The sequence below is a fragment of the Camellia sinensis genome, chromosome 1, assembly GCF_055761805.1.
Source record: "Camellia sinensis isolate YWXY chromosome 1, ASM5576180v1, whole genome shotgun sequence".
In the NCBI taxonomy this organism is placed as follows: Eukaryota; Viridiplantae; Streptophyta; class Magnoliopsida; order Ericales; family Theaceae; genus Camellia; species Camellia sinensis.
Window position 1 is genome coordinate 138,563,042 of NC_138961.1, and position 13,450 is coordinate 138,576,491.

Here is a 13,450-nt window from a genome sequence, read left to right on the forward strand (position 1 = left end):
GTGTGCGATAGATGCACAAAGAGAACGAGTGCAATAGATGCACAAGTTGAAGGTGTGTGATAGATGCACAAAGTGAACAAGTGCGATAGATGCACAAGTTGAAAGGGTGCAATAGATGCACAAGTTGATGGGTGTGCGATAGATGCACAAAGTGAACAAGTGCGATAAATGCACAAGTTGAGAGGGTGCGATAGATGCACAAAGGTGAACAAGTGCAATAGATGCACAAGTTGAGAGGGTGCGATAGATGCACAAAGGTGAACAAGTGCAATAGATGCACAAGTTGAGAGGGTGAGATAGATGCACAAGTTGAAGGTGCGATAGATGCACAAAGGTGAACAAGTGCGATAGATGCACAAGTGGAGAGGGTGCGATAGATGCACAAAGGTGAACAAGTGCGATAAATGCACAAGTTGAGAGGTGCGGTAGATGCACAAAGGTGAACAAGTGCGATAGATGCACAAGTTGAAAGGGTGCGATATATGCACAAAGGTGAACAAGTGCAATAGGTGCACAAGTGAAAGGAGTGCGATAGATGCACAAAGGTGAACAAGTGCAATAGATGCACAAGTTGAAGGATTGGGTTCACTTACCGAGACACAAATGACCTTATCCGGAACTCCTCTGAATGAACCATACATACAATATCATGCATTTCTGCGAATGAACTGAACATACGATATCGTGCATGTCTTCGAATGAACCGTACATACAATATCGTGCACGTCTGTGAATGAAAGAGACTTAAATGAAAGAGACTTAACGAGTACGATACAGTAAGAATGCATGTTCTATGCAAGATAAACGACCAAGATATGATGTTAGTGCAAGGCATGTTCTATGCATGAGACAAGAGCATTTTCTATGCATGAAAGCAGAATGAAAGCATATTCTATGCGTGAATCATAACCAATGCAAGACACACACGCAGTGTATATGTAAAATGCATATTCTATGCAACAATGTGAATTGCATCTTCTACGCAACAACGTGAAATGCATATTTCTATACAACAATAGAGAAGTACATATTCTTGCAACAATAGAGAAGGTGTGTATTCTATGCAACAAAGTGAAATGCAGGTACAAAAGCATAATTTGATGAAAACAAATTCAATAGCAACTTCTGATTTACCTCTCAGAAGATTTGCCATATGTTTAAAAGATACACCTCGCTCATGTTGACAAATGACGAACATTGTGCATCGAAAACACAGTTTTGAGCTTTCATAGAGACAATCTAATCCCAACAGTGAATCATCCCTACACTTCTTGAAAACTGAGGACACAAAACTGCATCAGGACCCCAAGGAAAGCCGTCGGCCACAAGAGAAGGCCGCCGGCCACCTGCCGACCTTGAATTTCTGTTGCCCGCCACAAAAGTGGCTTGCTAGCCACCCGTGGCAGATTCGGGGCAATTTTGTCCTTTTGCCTCAGGTCTTTAAGTATAGGGCTTGGGGCTTCATTTCCTCATTACCCCACATCCGAAATCTTTCCCTCTCTCTCTCTAGGTGCTCCTTCTCTCTAGATCCGCGCTTTTTATGCATTTTCCAACACCCCACACGAAGTTTATTCGCTAAAACCTCTTTATTTCCTCCGTTTTGAACCGATTGAAATTTGATTTCGGTGCTTTTTCTTGGAGTTTCACCACTTGAGGCTTGTTCCCCTCGAGTTTCTTTCGGGTTTTGTGCCTTTTCTCGAGCTTTGACTTTTCCTTCCACTTTCTCTCTCCTAGGGTTTAACTTTTTCAAAGTTTGCCCTTTTTCCTCCATTTTTCTTTATTTTTCACCCACTTTCTCATCATCCTTCCAGATGGTGGCTGATCTATCCCATGATGGAGCTCCCTTCGAGATTCCACCACTGGCAGAGATGGAGGCCGAGCCCGAGCCCGAGCCCGAGATACTACCACTGGGAGTACGCCCCTTTGATCCGGCGACATACCATCCTCGGACACATGTACTGCCACCCAGGGGTATCAGGCATTTCAAAGAGTTTGCGCGACACGTGCCAAAGGACCTCTTGTTGCGGGAGCCAGACTCTCATTTATCCCATGGCGCCACCGAGGTATACGTTGTATTCTCATCCTTTCTCTACTTTACATTGCATTTCTTGCTTCAACTGTATGCCTTGATTCAACTGTATGTTTACACTACATTTATTGCCTCTTACTGCATTTCTTGCCTTAATCACACTCTTGTACTGTATTTCTTACACTGCCTTTTAGCTGCCTGTTCTCATATCACTGTATATCATTGTTCTGATCACAGGAGGACTCTCGCTCTATCAGGGGCCATGGACCCATGTCCGTGAGGGACTGGTATATAGAGCTCCCCACTGGCGTACGCCACATTATCAATGAGGCCAGCTTCGGTTTATTCTGCACTGGGCTCCCACGCCATATTGTGAGCCGACCTTTTCTCGGTGCACTAGTGGAGCGATAGTGGGATACCACCAACTCTTTCTACTTCTCCACCGCCGGGGAGATAACAATGACTCCCTATGATTTCTCCATGCTCACAGACGTAGAAGTAGGGGGTGATCCGATCCCTTACGATATGGACATGGGCGAGTAGGAGGCCGCCTGGCTTCACCTGTTAGGAGCACGCCTACCTCTCTTCCGACCAGCCATCGTCCGCTACAACTGGTTCGCCAAGCATTTTCACAGGAGAGAGCCAGAGACCCCAAAGGAGCCTGAGCAGTATGCTCGGGGCTTGTTGATGTTCCTCTTCGGTACCACCTTGTTTGCGAATAGGTGGAACACCGTAGGGCTATATCTACTGAGCGCTTTGGTGGAATTACCTCAGGTCCGGCTCTATGACTGGGAAGGAGCTGGCCTTGCGACACTATATGTCTATATGAGCTCGACATCCCGCAAGGGGGGAGACAAGGTCGAAGGCTATTGGAGAGTTTGGGAGGTACACTTTATATTTCTGCTTTACATTGTCTATCTTCCATTTCTGTGCTTTTTACTTTACACTTTCTGTATACTGCATATTGCATTTTTTACATCTGTACTTTGCGCTTTTTGCATCGCACATTTTGCATTCTCTGTATCTGTACTCTCTGTACACTGTGCTACACATTCTGCTATCTACATTCTGCACCTGTACCTTCTGTACATTGTATACACATTCTGCTTTCTGCATTCTACATTCTGCATTCTGCGTTCTCTGTACCTGCACTCTATATACTCACTGTTGCCTTTTCCTTCCAGCTTTGGGTATATGCATATTTCCCGACCCTTGCTCCAGAGCCAGAGGTGAAGATACCCCCTGTTGTGCCATACTTTCATCGGTACGACGGCAGATGCCTGCGGAGGACCCAGGAGACCTTCGCATTCTTCTGCCGGTACTTCGACACAGTGGCTACGGGGGAGGTAACCCAAAATTCACTATTATTATTATTTTTTCTTTATTTCGACTCTAATTCATACTTCGATATCTGATGGCAACTAACAATCTGTGCATTCTCTATTTGCAGATCTCTTGGCAGCCTTGGGCATTGATGCCGGCTGGAGTCAGGGATGAGTATGTCGGAGCCTGGGGGGCTTCCCATTTTTGACTTCTGCTAGAGGGCCCGGTTTGTCGAGCCTGGTTCCTAAGCGAGCAGTTGTAGACACCCCATTTTTGACCGACCTTAAGACTCAGACGTCACCGATTGAGCGCTTGGTGATGTTGCATATCGTGCTCGTTCAGAAGTCTCAGAGTCGCGGCCATGAGCCCTGCCTCCAGACTTCCGAACCCTCTTCTGTGCCTTGTCTCGGTTTGCGAACCAGACTCGGTTTTCTCTGTTTCTTTTCCTAAGGGAAGGGAGAGGTCCCGTAGACCGTCTCTCAATGTCCGTAGGCTACATTTGGTGGCCGTAGGCCATTTTGCCCATTTCGGAGTCCGGTTCCCGGTTTTCGGGACCGTTGGCCGTGTGCCTCGGTTCGGGACCGCTTAACCATCTCCTTTTGCTCTGATTTTTGGCATACTTCCTATTTGCTCCCTGTTGAGGGACACTGGGGGCTGAGAAACCCACTTCGTGGTCGAACGCCATTTTCGGTGCTTAACAGCCCATTTTCAGGACCCCGAACTGCGTGTTTTGGTCCCCGAGCATTCGTTTTGCAACGGTTTTCGTTCATTTTTGGCAGGTACCTCTGTTTTATCACTGGAGAGGTCACTGAAGGGTGGAAGGCCAGCAATTGTTGCAGCAGCCAGTTATACATCCTCCGGAGCCTCCCGGCGCCCGTTTTTCCAACTTCCGGGCTAATGTTGAACACCCTAGGGTTAGTGTTGCCAACTTTCAACCACATATCTGTGATCTACACACCTGAGAGGCCACTAAAAGTTGGTGGCCGGCCATTAAGGTTACCTGACCCTTTTGACCCCTTTCTTCCGGGCTAATGTTGAACCCCTTGGACCCTTTTTCTTAAACTTTGAACCACATATCTGTGATGTACACACCTGGGAGGCCCCTAAAAGTTCATGGCCGGCCAGTAATTCAAATTGACCCTTTTGAACCCCTCTTTCCGAGCTAATGTTGAACCCCTTAGACCCACTTTCTTGGAATTTTAACCACATGGTTGTGTTGTACACACATAGGAGTACCTCCCTAGTAGCTGGCCGGCCAGAAAATCTCATTGAACCTTTTGACCCCTAGCCGGCCGGCTAGGGGGTGTGGCCGGCCGGCCACCTCCAACAAAAGTGATAGGCCGGCCGTGTTCCTTGCACTGTGCACTTTACAGCTGTGGGGCAATATCCCCCAGACAAGATATTTATCCGGGGGATATTTTGTGGGGGAATTTTACTCTCCTTTTCCCCCACCTTTACACCCCCTTTTGAACCCTTATAACCAGCTGGTGGCCTCCTTTGTTAGAGTTAGAAAAACTCTCCTTCAAGCATCCATACTCAACTCCATCTTCTTCCTTCTCAATTCTTGAAAAAACCCTAAGTCCCTAACCATCATTCCTTCTACACCACCAAGCTCTACCACCACCATCTCATTTCCAGCAACAAGGAAGGTTTCTCAAAGGCTTAAGAAGCTGCAAATTCATCCAAGAAGCAACAAAAGTTTGAGTCTTCAAGGGTAAGTAATACTTTTACCCTTTTGACCCTTTTTCTTGATCTATTTGTAAGCCCCACTTCCTTTTTGTTTCAAGCTCCGGCCCTAACTGAAAAGGGCCATCTTTTGAGCTCATCTTCACCTTTCATTAAGGGCTCAACCCTGTTTGAGCCCTCCATAATACACTTGCTTCATTGATCCTCTTATATGTCATGATTTTGCATGCTATTTTTGGCCCATGAGAAATTTATTTTCGAGCATGTGGTAAACTGATATTAGGCTTATTTTGAGCCCCTCTTCAACATTGGAGAAGGGCTCAACATTTTTTGGTGCCTCCATGTATCACTTGTAGTTATATCCCTTATTTGGCCCCATTTTTGCATAAATTGGCAGCCCCATTTGCTTCTGTTTTTGGACCTTGGTCCGAACTGAAAGTGGGCTTATTTTGGCCTATACTTCATGTTTCATTCACACTTTTTTTCTATTTGGTGATTATTTTGTATACTTCATGTTATAGCACCTTTTGAGCCTCATTTTGCATCACATTTTTAGCATATTTGTATACTGATTTTGAGGCTTCCATATACTGTAAATATTCATATTTTTGGTCCCTCTTCAGTGTTGTAGAAGGAAATTTTTCAGTTTGGGTTTTGCTTATACCACTTGCTTCATTACCCCTCTTTTGGCCCCTATTCTTGCATGCTATTTTTCCCCTACCTATGCTTGCTGTTTGGCCATGTTTATAACTGTGAAAGTGCATCTTTTGGGACTGTCTAGCTTCTGTCTTTGCATTGCATGTCCATATTGTGCATGTTTGGCATAGCTATAGGTCATTTCGAGTGCCTAATGTTTCATTTCGGGACATTTCCTTGCATTTCATGTCATTTCGCCTCATTTCGGGACTGTTTTCCCCCATATTTTAGTGCTGAAATTCCATTAGCATGCTTGCATATCATTTTTGCCATGTTCCATCATATTTTGTCATTGCCTCGGTTTGCGTGCCCGTGTGCACGCATTTCGAGGCACTTCATTTTTTATCCGCCGGCATCCTATGTGAGTGTGGCTGAGGCTCACTCATGTTGGTATAAGCCCATTTGTCATTTCCATATCATTCCATCATATTTTGTCATTGCCTCGGTTTGCGTGCCCGTGTGCACGCATTTCGAGGCACTTCATTTTTTATCCGCCGGCATCCTATGTGAGTGTGGCTGAGGCTCACTCATGTTGGTATAAGCCCATTTGTCATTTCCATATCATTCCATCATATTTTGTCATTGCCTCGGTTTGCGTGCCCGTGTGCACGCATTTCGAGGCACTTCATTTTTTATCCGCCGGCATCCTATGTGAGTCTGGCTGAGGCTCACTCATGTTGGTATAAGCCCATTTATCATTTCCATATCATTCCATCATATTTTGTCATTGCCTCGGTTTGCGTGCCCGTGTGCACGCATTTCGAGGCACTTCATTTTTTATCCGTCGGCATCCTATGTGAGTGTGGCTGAGGCTCACTCATGTTGGTATAAGCCCATTTGTCATTTCCATATCATTCCATCATATTTTGTCATTGCCTCGGTTTGCGTGCCCGTGTGCATGCATTTCGAGGCACTTCATTTTTTATCCGCCGGCATCCTATGTGAGTGTGGCTGAGGCTCACTCATGTTGGTATAAGCCCATTTGTCATTTCCATATCATTCCATCATATTTTGTCATTGCCTCGGTTTGCGTGCCCGTGTGCACGCATTTCGAGACACTTCATTTTTTATCCGCCGGCATCCTATGTGAGTGTGGCTGAGGCTCACTCATGTTGGTATAAGCCCATTTGTCATTTCCATATCATTCCTTCACATTCTGTCACCGCCTCGGTTTGCGTGCCCGCGTGCACGCATTTCAAGGCACCTCATTTTCATTGCATTCATGCATTTTCTCGGTTTACGTGCCCGTGTGCACGCATTTCGAGACATATCATTTTCATAGCATTATGCGTACTAGGTTGTATCTTAGATTGCATTCTGCCATTTTCTCGGTTTGCGTACCTGCATGCACGTATTTCGAGGCATATCATTCCATAACATTGAGTATGTTAGGATTATATCTTGGTCGCATTTCATGCATACCATGCATATTGCATCATGTCCGGAATAGGAGTTAGCCCGGGCACGGGAAACGAGGTACATTTCGTACTCCGAGTGACGGAATGTGTCTCAATTCCCCAGTCACTGACACTCCGGATTATCCATGATGGAGTTAGGTTTTAGCTGTAGTTTCATGTGCATTCATCCTATATTGAGTTGTGCATTTCGACTCCTCGGCCATCATGCCTCGGTATGCGTGATTGGTGGCACGAGGATCGAGACATGCATATATTTGTGCAAATACATTGCTATGCCCCTTTCCTGCTCTCTGTTGCAGCAAAATCAGGAATCAGCAACGTTTTGGGACTTGGCACGCATTTCAAGGACAGGTGTAAACAGAGGCTAATTGGGGCATTCCGGTGGATTTCCGCGCAAGACAATCCGGACATGCATCATCTATCAGAAGCAAGGCAGTCCCTGGCTTGCATGCCAGTTTTATTTGCTTTCTTAATTAATTTGTTAATTAATTAGGATTCTGTAATATTTTGGGCTGTAATATTCTTTTATTTGGGACTGTAATATTTGGACTGTATATTTATTCGGACCCTCCGAGTGAGGGCACAACTGTAATAAGTGTGCGTGAGTGTGATGTATATCTTCCAACCCCACGTCTTTCTCCCTTTTATTTATCCGCTTTTGATGGTTAGATTAGGGCATATTTCAATTAGCATACAGTATGACAGCATGTTTGCATCATTCATCTGTATTGCATGCACCGGGCTCGGCGCATCATACTAACTACATTGTACTTTCAATTTCAAAGTTGGATACATGATAGTTGTAACATTTCATATGCCATCTTAGAATAGCCGAGCCTGCTATAGTTGCATTTTGCATGTGTTGCATTAGACATTTCTGTATACTTAGGATTCATGCATGATTTCTAATAAGTGTCTATTTTTGGCTTGGAGTACTCGGTAAGTTTTTATGCTTTAGCATCCTTACATGCGTGTGAGTGCTGCCATGAATAGCATGTTTACCATGAGGCTATGTGCTTATCTGATATAACTGCCTGAATGCCTGTGGGTGAAGGTTGAGTTATCTGAATTGGAATAAATCATCAATTGTTTCAAGCCTACCTGCGGGTAGCAAACCATTTTCGAAAACAAGCATGAAATGTTTTGTTCCAATTCGGGTGACCTGGTCTATATTTGTATGTTGTGCGCATCACATAGTAACCTAGGCTAATAAACCGAAATAAGAACTCACAATGTTTTCAAAAATTGATATCATGGTTAGTAGAGTCCGGTCTATGACCGGGCGAGCGGGGGTGCTCACGAAGTGACCTTCCCCAATCGTACCCAAGTTCCCGAGCCGAGGCAACTTTGGTGATGACGGACACGTGGCCTTTTGGCACCAAGTCGGGGTTTCCTAAATTTCCCAAAATAAAATATTTAGGTGGCGACTCTGTATCTGGCAAAGCAGTCCATGTTTGGCACTTCTTTCAAAAAAAAATCTGTTTTCTCAAAAACAATTTGCCGGATTTGGACTCTTTGGTTCAGACTTAGAACCGTGACTAACAAAGTCGAGTCCGAGCTGTAGCGAGGTCCCCCGCGGGCTTGTTACAGCGGTTCATGCGCTAGACCCTGGGTTTACCTGAGCCAGTAGTTCCTATGACGCCTCCAGCATCTATGAGGGCTACGAAGAGCCTCTCCTTTTAGGAGATGATCCAATTCACGGAGGGCTTGGATGCCTACTACTTCCATGGGGAGAAGGATTACTCAACATTCATCCGGGCACATCTTATGCCTCCCTTGACGGGCGCTCATGCAGGCAGAGGAGCAGGTGCCTCTATGGCAGGTAAGACTCGGGTGACGAGGGCCAGGACTGGAGGTGCTCCTCCCGCTGGACAGGCTACCAGTTGGCTAGAGATCCCGACAATACTGACATGTTGGAGGACGGCCCAAACATCCTATCAGATTCTGATCAAGCCAGCAGAGGCCAGACATAAATACGCTCGGGCTCACGACGCACCTCCGGTATGTATCATATTTTCTCCAGCTTTCCATTTCCTTTTTGATATTTGTTCCTTCTAGATACTGATCATACCCAATGCATTTACAGGCACCCCCAGGGTACACTGAGGGCTTGCTCAAGCTAGTAGCCTCGTTCGAGAGCATAATATTGAGGAGGGAGGCACTGCTCAGTCTCCATGGCATCCAAGTATTTTCCCCTGTTTTCTGCCCGCATTTTAGTATTTTTCACACTGTTGTGCACATCATTCTTACTGAAGCATTGATACTCATATCACAGTATGTATTTTGCCCCTTGTCACATCACGCTGGTATGCTGCACTGACATACTGTACTGTATTTGTACTGTATCTGGCTCATTGCATTCCACTACTTTCATCATACTGCATCTACAACTATACATTGTATCTGATATGCCAGTTCTGTATTTTTTCAGGGTCCAGCTGTACCGAGAGCACCAGCAGCGGCGATTGTGCCTACACCATCACCACCTCCTCCAGTAGCAGAGAGGAGAGAGAGACGGGCCCCAGCACGTAGCTGAGAAGAGCGTCATGGTCGAGACCAGAGGAGCCCTTCGCAGCCAGTGTTGAGTGACGACGATGCTGAAACCAATGACTCCGGAGAGGCAGTGACTCCGCAATCTAAGTCCGCCGAGAGTGGAGATAATGGTGGCTTGAGATCTAAGAGGAGGTGATGTTGAGTCAAGCTCTAGAGCAGAGAGCGGTGATGATTCTGGTTCTAGCTTAGCATCTGAGTCAGACGGTGGCGCTGATAGAGACAGCTCTGAGTCTCTCCCCAAGAAGAGGACGAAGAGGGCCTCTCGAGCCTGAGATGACTGACACTGATTTATTGTACTTTGCTTAGTGTCTTTTTGTTAGTAGCATTAGCACATATGTAGCTTTAGGAAATTCTATTTGCTTTAAAACTTGTACTCTTATTTTGTAAAAAAAGATATGATCGGAATAAAATCGGCAATTTTTATGAAAAAAGTGTTGTCATTTTTACATCATGAACACCATATATGCATGAAATGGACATGGAATCGAAACCAAGAGCGCTTGATTAAAATAAAATGCTTAATCGGGTAATGAACCAACCAACAATTAAAATACAAAATATAACATACAACTCGATAAACAAAACAACAACTAGATAAACAAAACAACTCAATACAACTCGACAAATCTTGCTAAAACCAAAAAGACTTAAAACAAGACCTAGAGCAGAACAAAACATATGCTTCCAGCACTGTTCAGCACAAAGGCGAACGGCAGACCTGAGAGGGAGGGTGCCGGCCAGAATAGGAATTTGTCGGCCACCTGCCGGCTACAAGGAATGGCCTGCCGGCCACCAATGTGTAGAACCTCCAGATTGTTGACACCTCGTTTCCACTTACTGCCTTATCTTCTACAAAAAATTGAGCTTTGTGGTTTCTTCATTTCAACTGCAAATTCTTCATAAAATGAACCATTTCTCCTCGAAAAACTCTTGGATTAGATTACGACTTTAGATGGCTCGGAAAAGGTGAATTTTCGGGGTTTTGGCATAAATACACTTTTCCCGCTGAGTTGTTCTCCACTTTGTTTTCCTTTCCTTCATGCCATGGCTAGATGTTGGAATCCAATTACACACGTCTTTAGCTTTGGGAGACAAGAGATATTCCCAACAATCGAAGAATTTCAGGCGCTAATGGAATTCCAGTGCAACGAGGAAATCATACCTTAGCCCCGTTTTGGCCACGTCCAAGCTTTGGGACGGTTGTGTGGGCTCACTCTACATGAGGCTCGATCCTTGGTTCATAACGGAGGAATAGATATTCCCAGCTTAATTCATCGATTTTCTGATGTCGGTGACCGAGGTAACCTTCTTTGGCGGAGTTTTCGGCAACACGCCCTTTGCTTGTGCATGTTTACACATTTCCTTCTTGCCCTTAGTTTCGGCGGGTCTAGTATTCGCTTGATTGAAGTGGCATAAGGCCTGAAAAAGGGCAAGAGTTGCATTGGCTTGGTGCTGGCCGAGACTTTGATGGTCTTAGATGCCTTCCATCGGCGAGACACTACCAAATTCGCAGAGAGTCCACTACATCTGCAGGTAATGTTTCCCACCCTTTCTCATATGTGTTTCTTACATCACTCGGCACTCCTGCTCTGTTTTTTTCTCTCAAAGCCCTTTTCTCACTTTTCTCTCAACATACATCTCTCTATTCTTTAATCTCTCTTTTCTTTCATCCCTCCCTAGGTGTGGCTAATAGACAAGCTAAAAGTGGTAGACTCTTGCCCTACATACTCAGCTCGAACATACTTTTTTCACCAACAGCTAGTGGATCTCCCCAACAAGGGATGGTGGTGCCACTAGATGTGCAACAAGTTTGCTGTTGACATTGCTTGGCATTGCCCCTAGCTTAATCTGACTGAAATAAGCTACAGTATGACTCGGCAACCTGGCATACAGCTGATCGACCTTACACACTGTGTATTCTACTTTCCGTTCTGGTTCAGACGTTAGTTTGGACATGATCAAACTCGCCCAAAGGAGGGGGTAGAGTACTCGATTTCACTCCCCATCCGAGGTTCACATTTGGCTAGGTACCTCACTGCTTGGAGGACAAGAGAGCTTCTAGCCCCTAGTTTCAGTTGTGCTCTTTCTGGCTAGTGTCTGGCTTGGCTCGAGAATGAGGCACTAACCGAGACCACTTTGGCATTAGAAGCTTCCACGAGAATAAGCGGGGGACGCAGGAGCACCTAACTCATCTATGCCCTTAGTTTATTGCTTTGACCTTTCTTTTCCAGTTTTTTGAATGTAATAAAAGAAACTTTGATTTGTGTCGAGAGTTGGAGAACTTTGTATTGAAATCAATGAAATTAAAGTTATGAGCACTAAAAATTTTCCTTTTAGTCCAAAAATGGTCTAAGTTGTAAAAGGCAAAATTTGAACAAAATCAACTTTTATCAAAACTTTTCAAAACCATTTTCGAAATGGAACACCACTTGACACGCATGGAATCTTTCCACAAGATGTACAACCCCGAATCTAAAGATCACAAATTGCCCCTAGACTAAATAGCACTACTCAGCACTGTATCTAGCTTTTCTCTCGGAATAGAGATCACAACCGAACTCTCAGATAAAGAATAGACAAAGATGACCTGATCAAACACATGGACAGGACAGTTGAAATTGGAGGTGTTTACGGCCGAACTTCAGGATGAAGCTGCCTACATATCCCGAAGATAGGAATTAGGCCTTACGTAGTTCGGTTCAGGTTCACTTGAGTATTAACACTCTCCTTTTGCACTCTAACTTTTTCCAAGGCCGCCCTTTAGGGTTTTCAACCTTGCGAACTTAGTTTTTCTTTATTTCTAATTTTTTGTACTCTAACTTTTGCCTAGGTCGCCCTTTTAGGTTTTCGGCCTAGTGAGCCTCTCAGGGATAGTATTTCTTCAACTTGTCCATATTGATCGGTTGGGAAAATTTTAGGCCATCTAGGTCCATAAGAATAACAGCTCCACCCAACTAGATAGTTTTGATGATATAAGGACCAGTCCAATTGGGTCTGAACTTGCCCCTAGGGTCATGGATGGGAGCTCAGTTGTCTTTCAGCACCAAATCCCCTTATTTGAGATTTCGGGACTTAACCTTCTTGTTAAAAGCCCTGGCAATCCTGCGTTGATAACCCTGAACATGGTATAATACTTTCAGCCTTCTTTCATCAAACAACATCAGTTCTTCGAACCTACTCTGCTGCCAGTCTGCCTCTACTATTTGACACTCAGCCATAACTCGCAGAGACAGGACTTCTATTTCGATTGGCAGAACAGCTTCCATCCCATAGAGAAGAGAATAAAGAGTTGCCCCTGTAGATGTTCGTATTGAAGTCCTATAGCCCCAGAGTGCAAATGGCAATTTGTCTGGCTAGTCCCTGTAGGTCTCAACCATTTTCTACAAAATATGCTTGATGTTCTTGTTGGTGGCCTCAATAGCTCCGTTGGTTTGCGGTCGGTATGTAAATGACTTATGGAAAGCCACGTTGTATTTCTCTAACAAGCCAATCACTTCTTTTTTTAAATGGGAGCCATTATCTGAAATGATCTCGTTTGGGACTCCATAACGGCAAATAATGTTGTTTCGAATGAACTTAGCCATATGCGCTGCTTTCAACACTGCGTAAGACTGAGCTTCCACCGACTTCGTGAAGTAATCAATTGCCACCAGAATGTATTCATGCCCATTCGACCCTTTCGGTGTAACTGTCCCAATGACATCGATTTCCCAGACTAAGAAAGGCCATGGTAAAGTCATGTTGT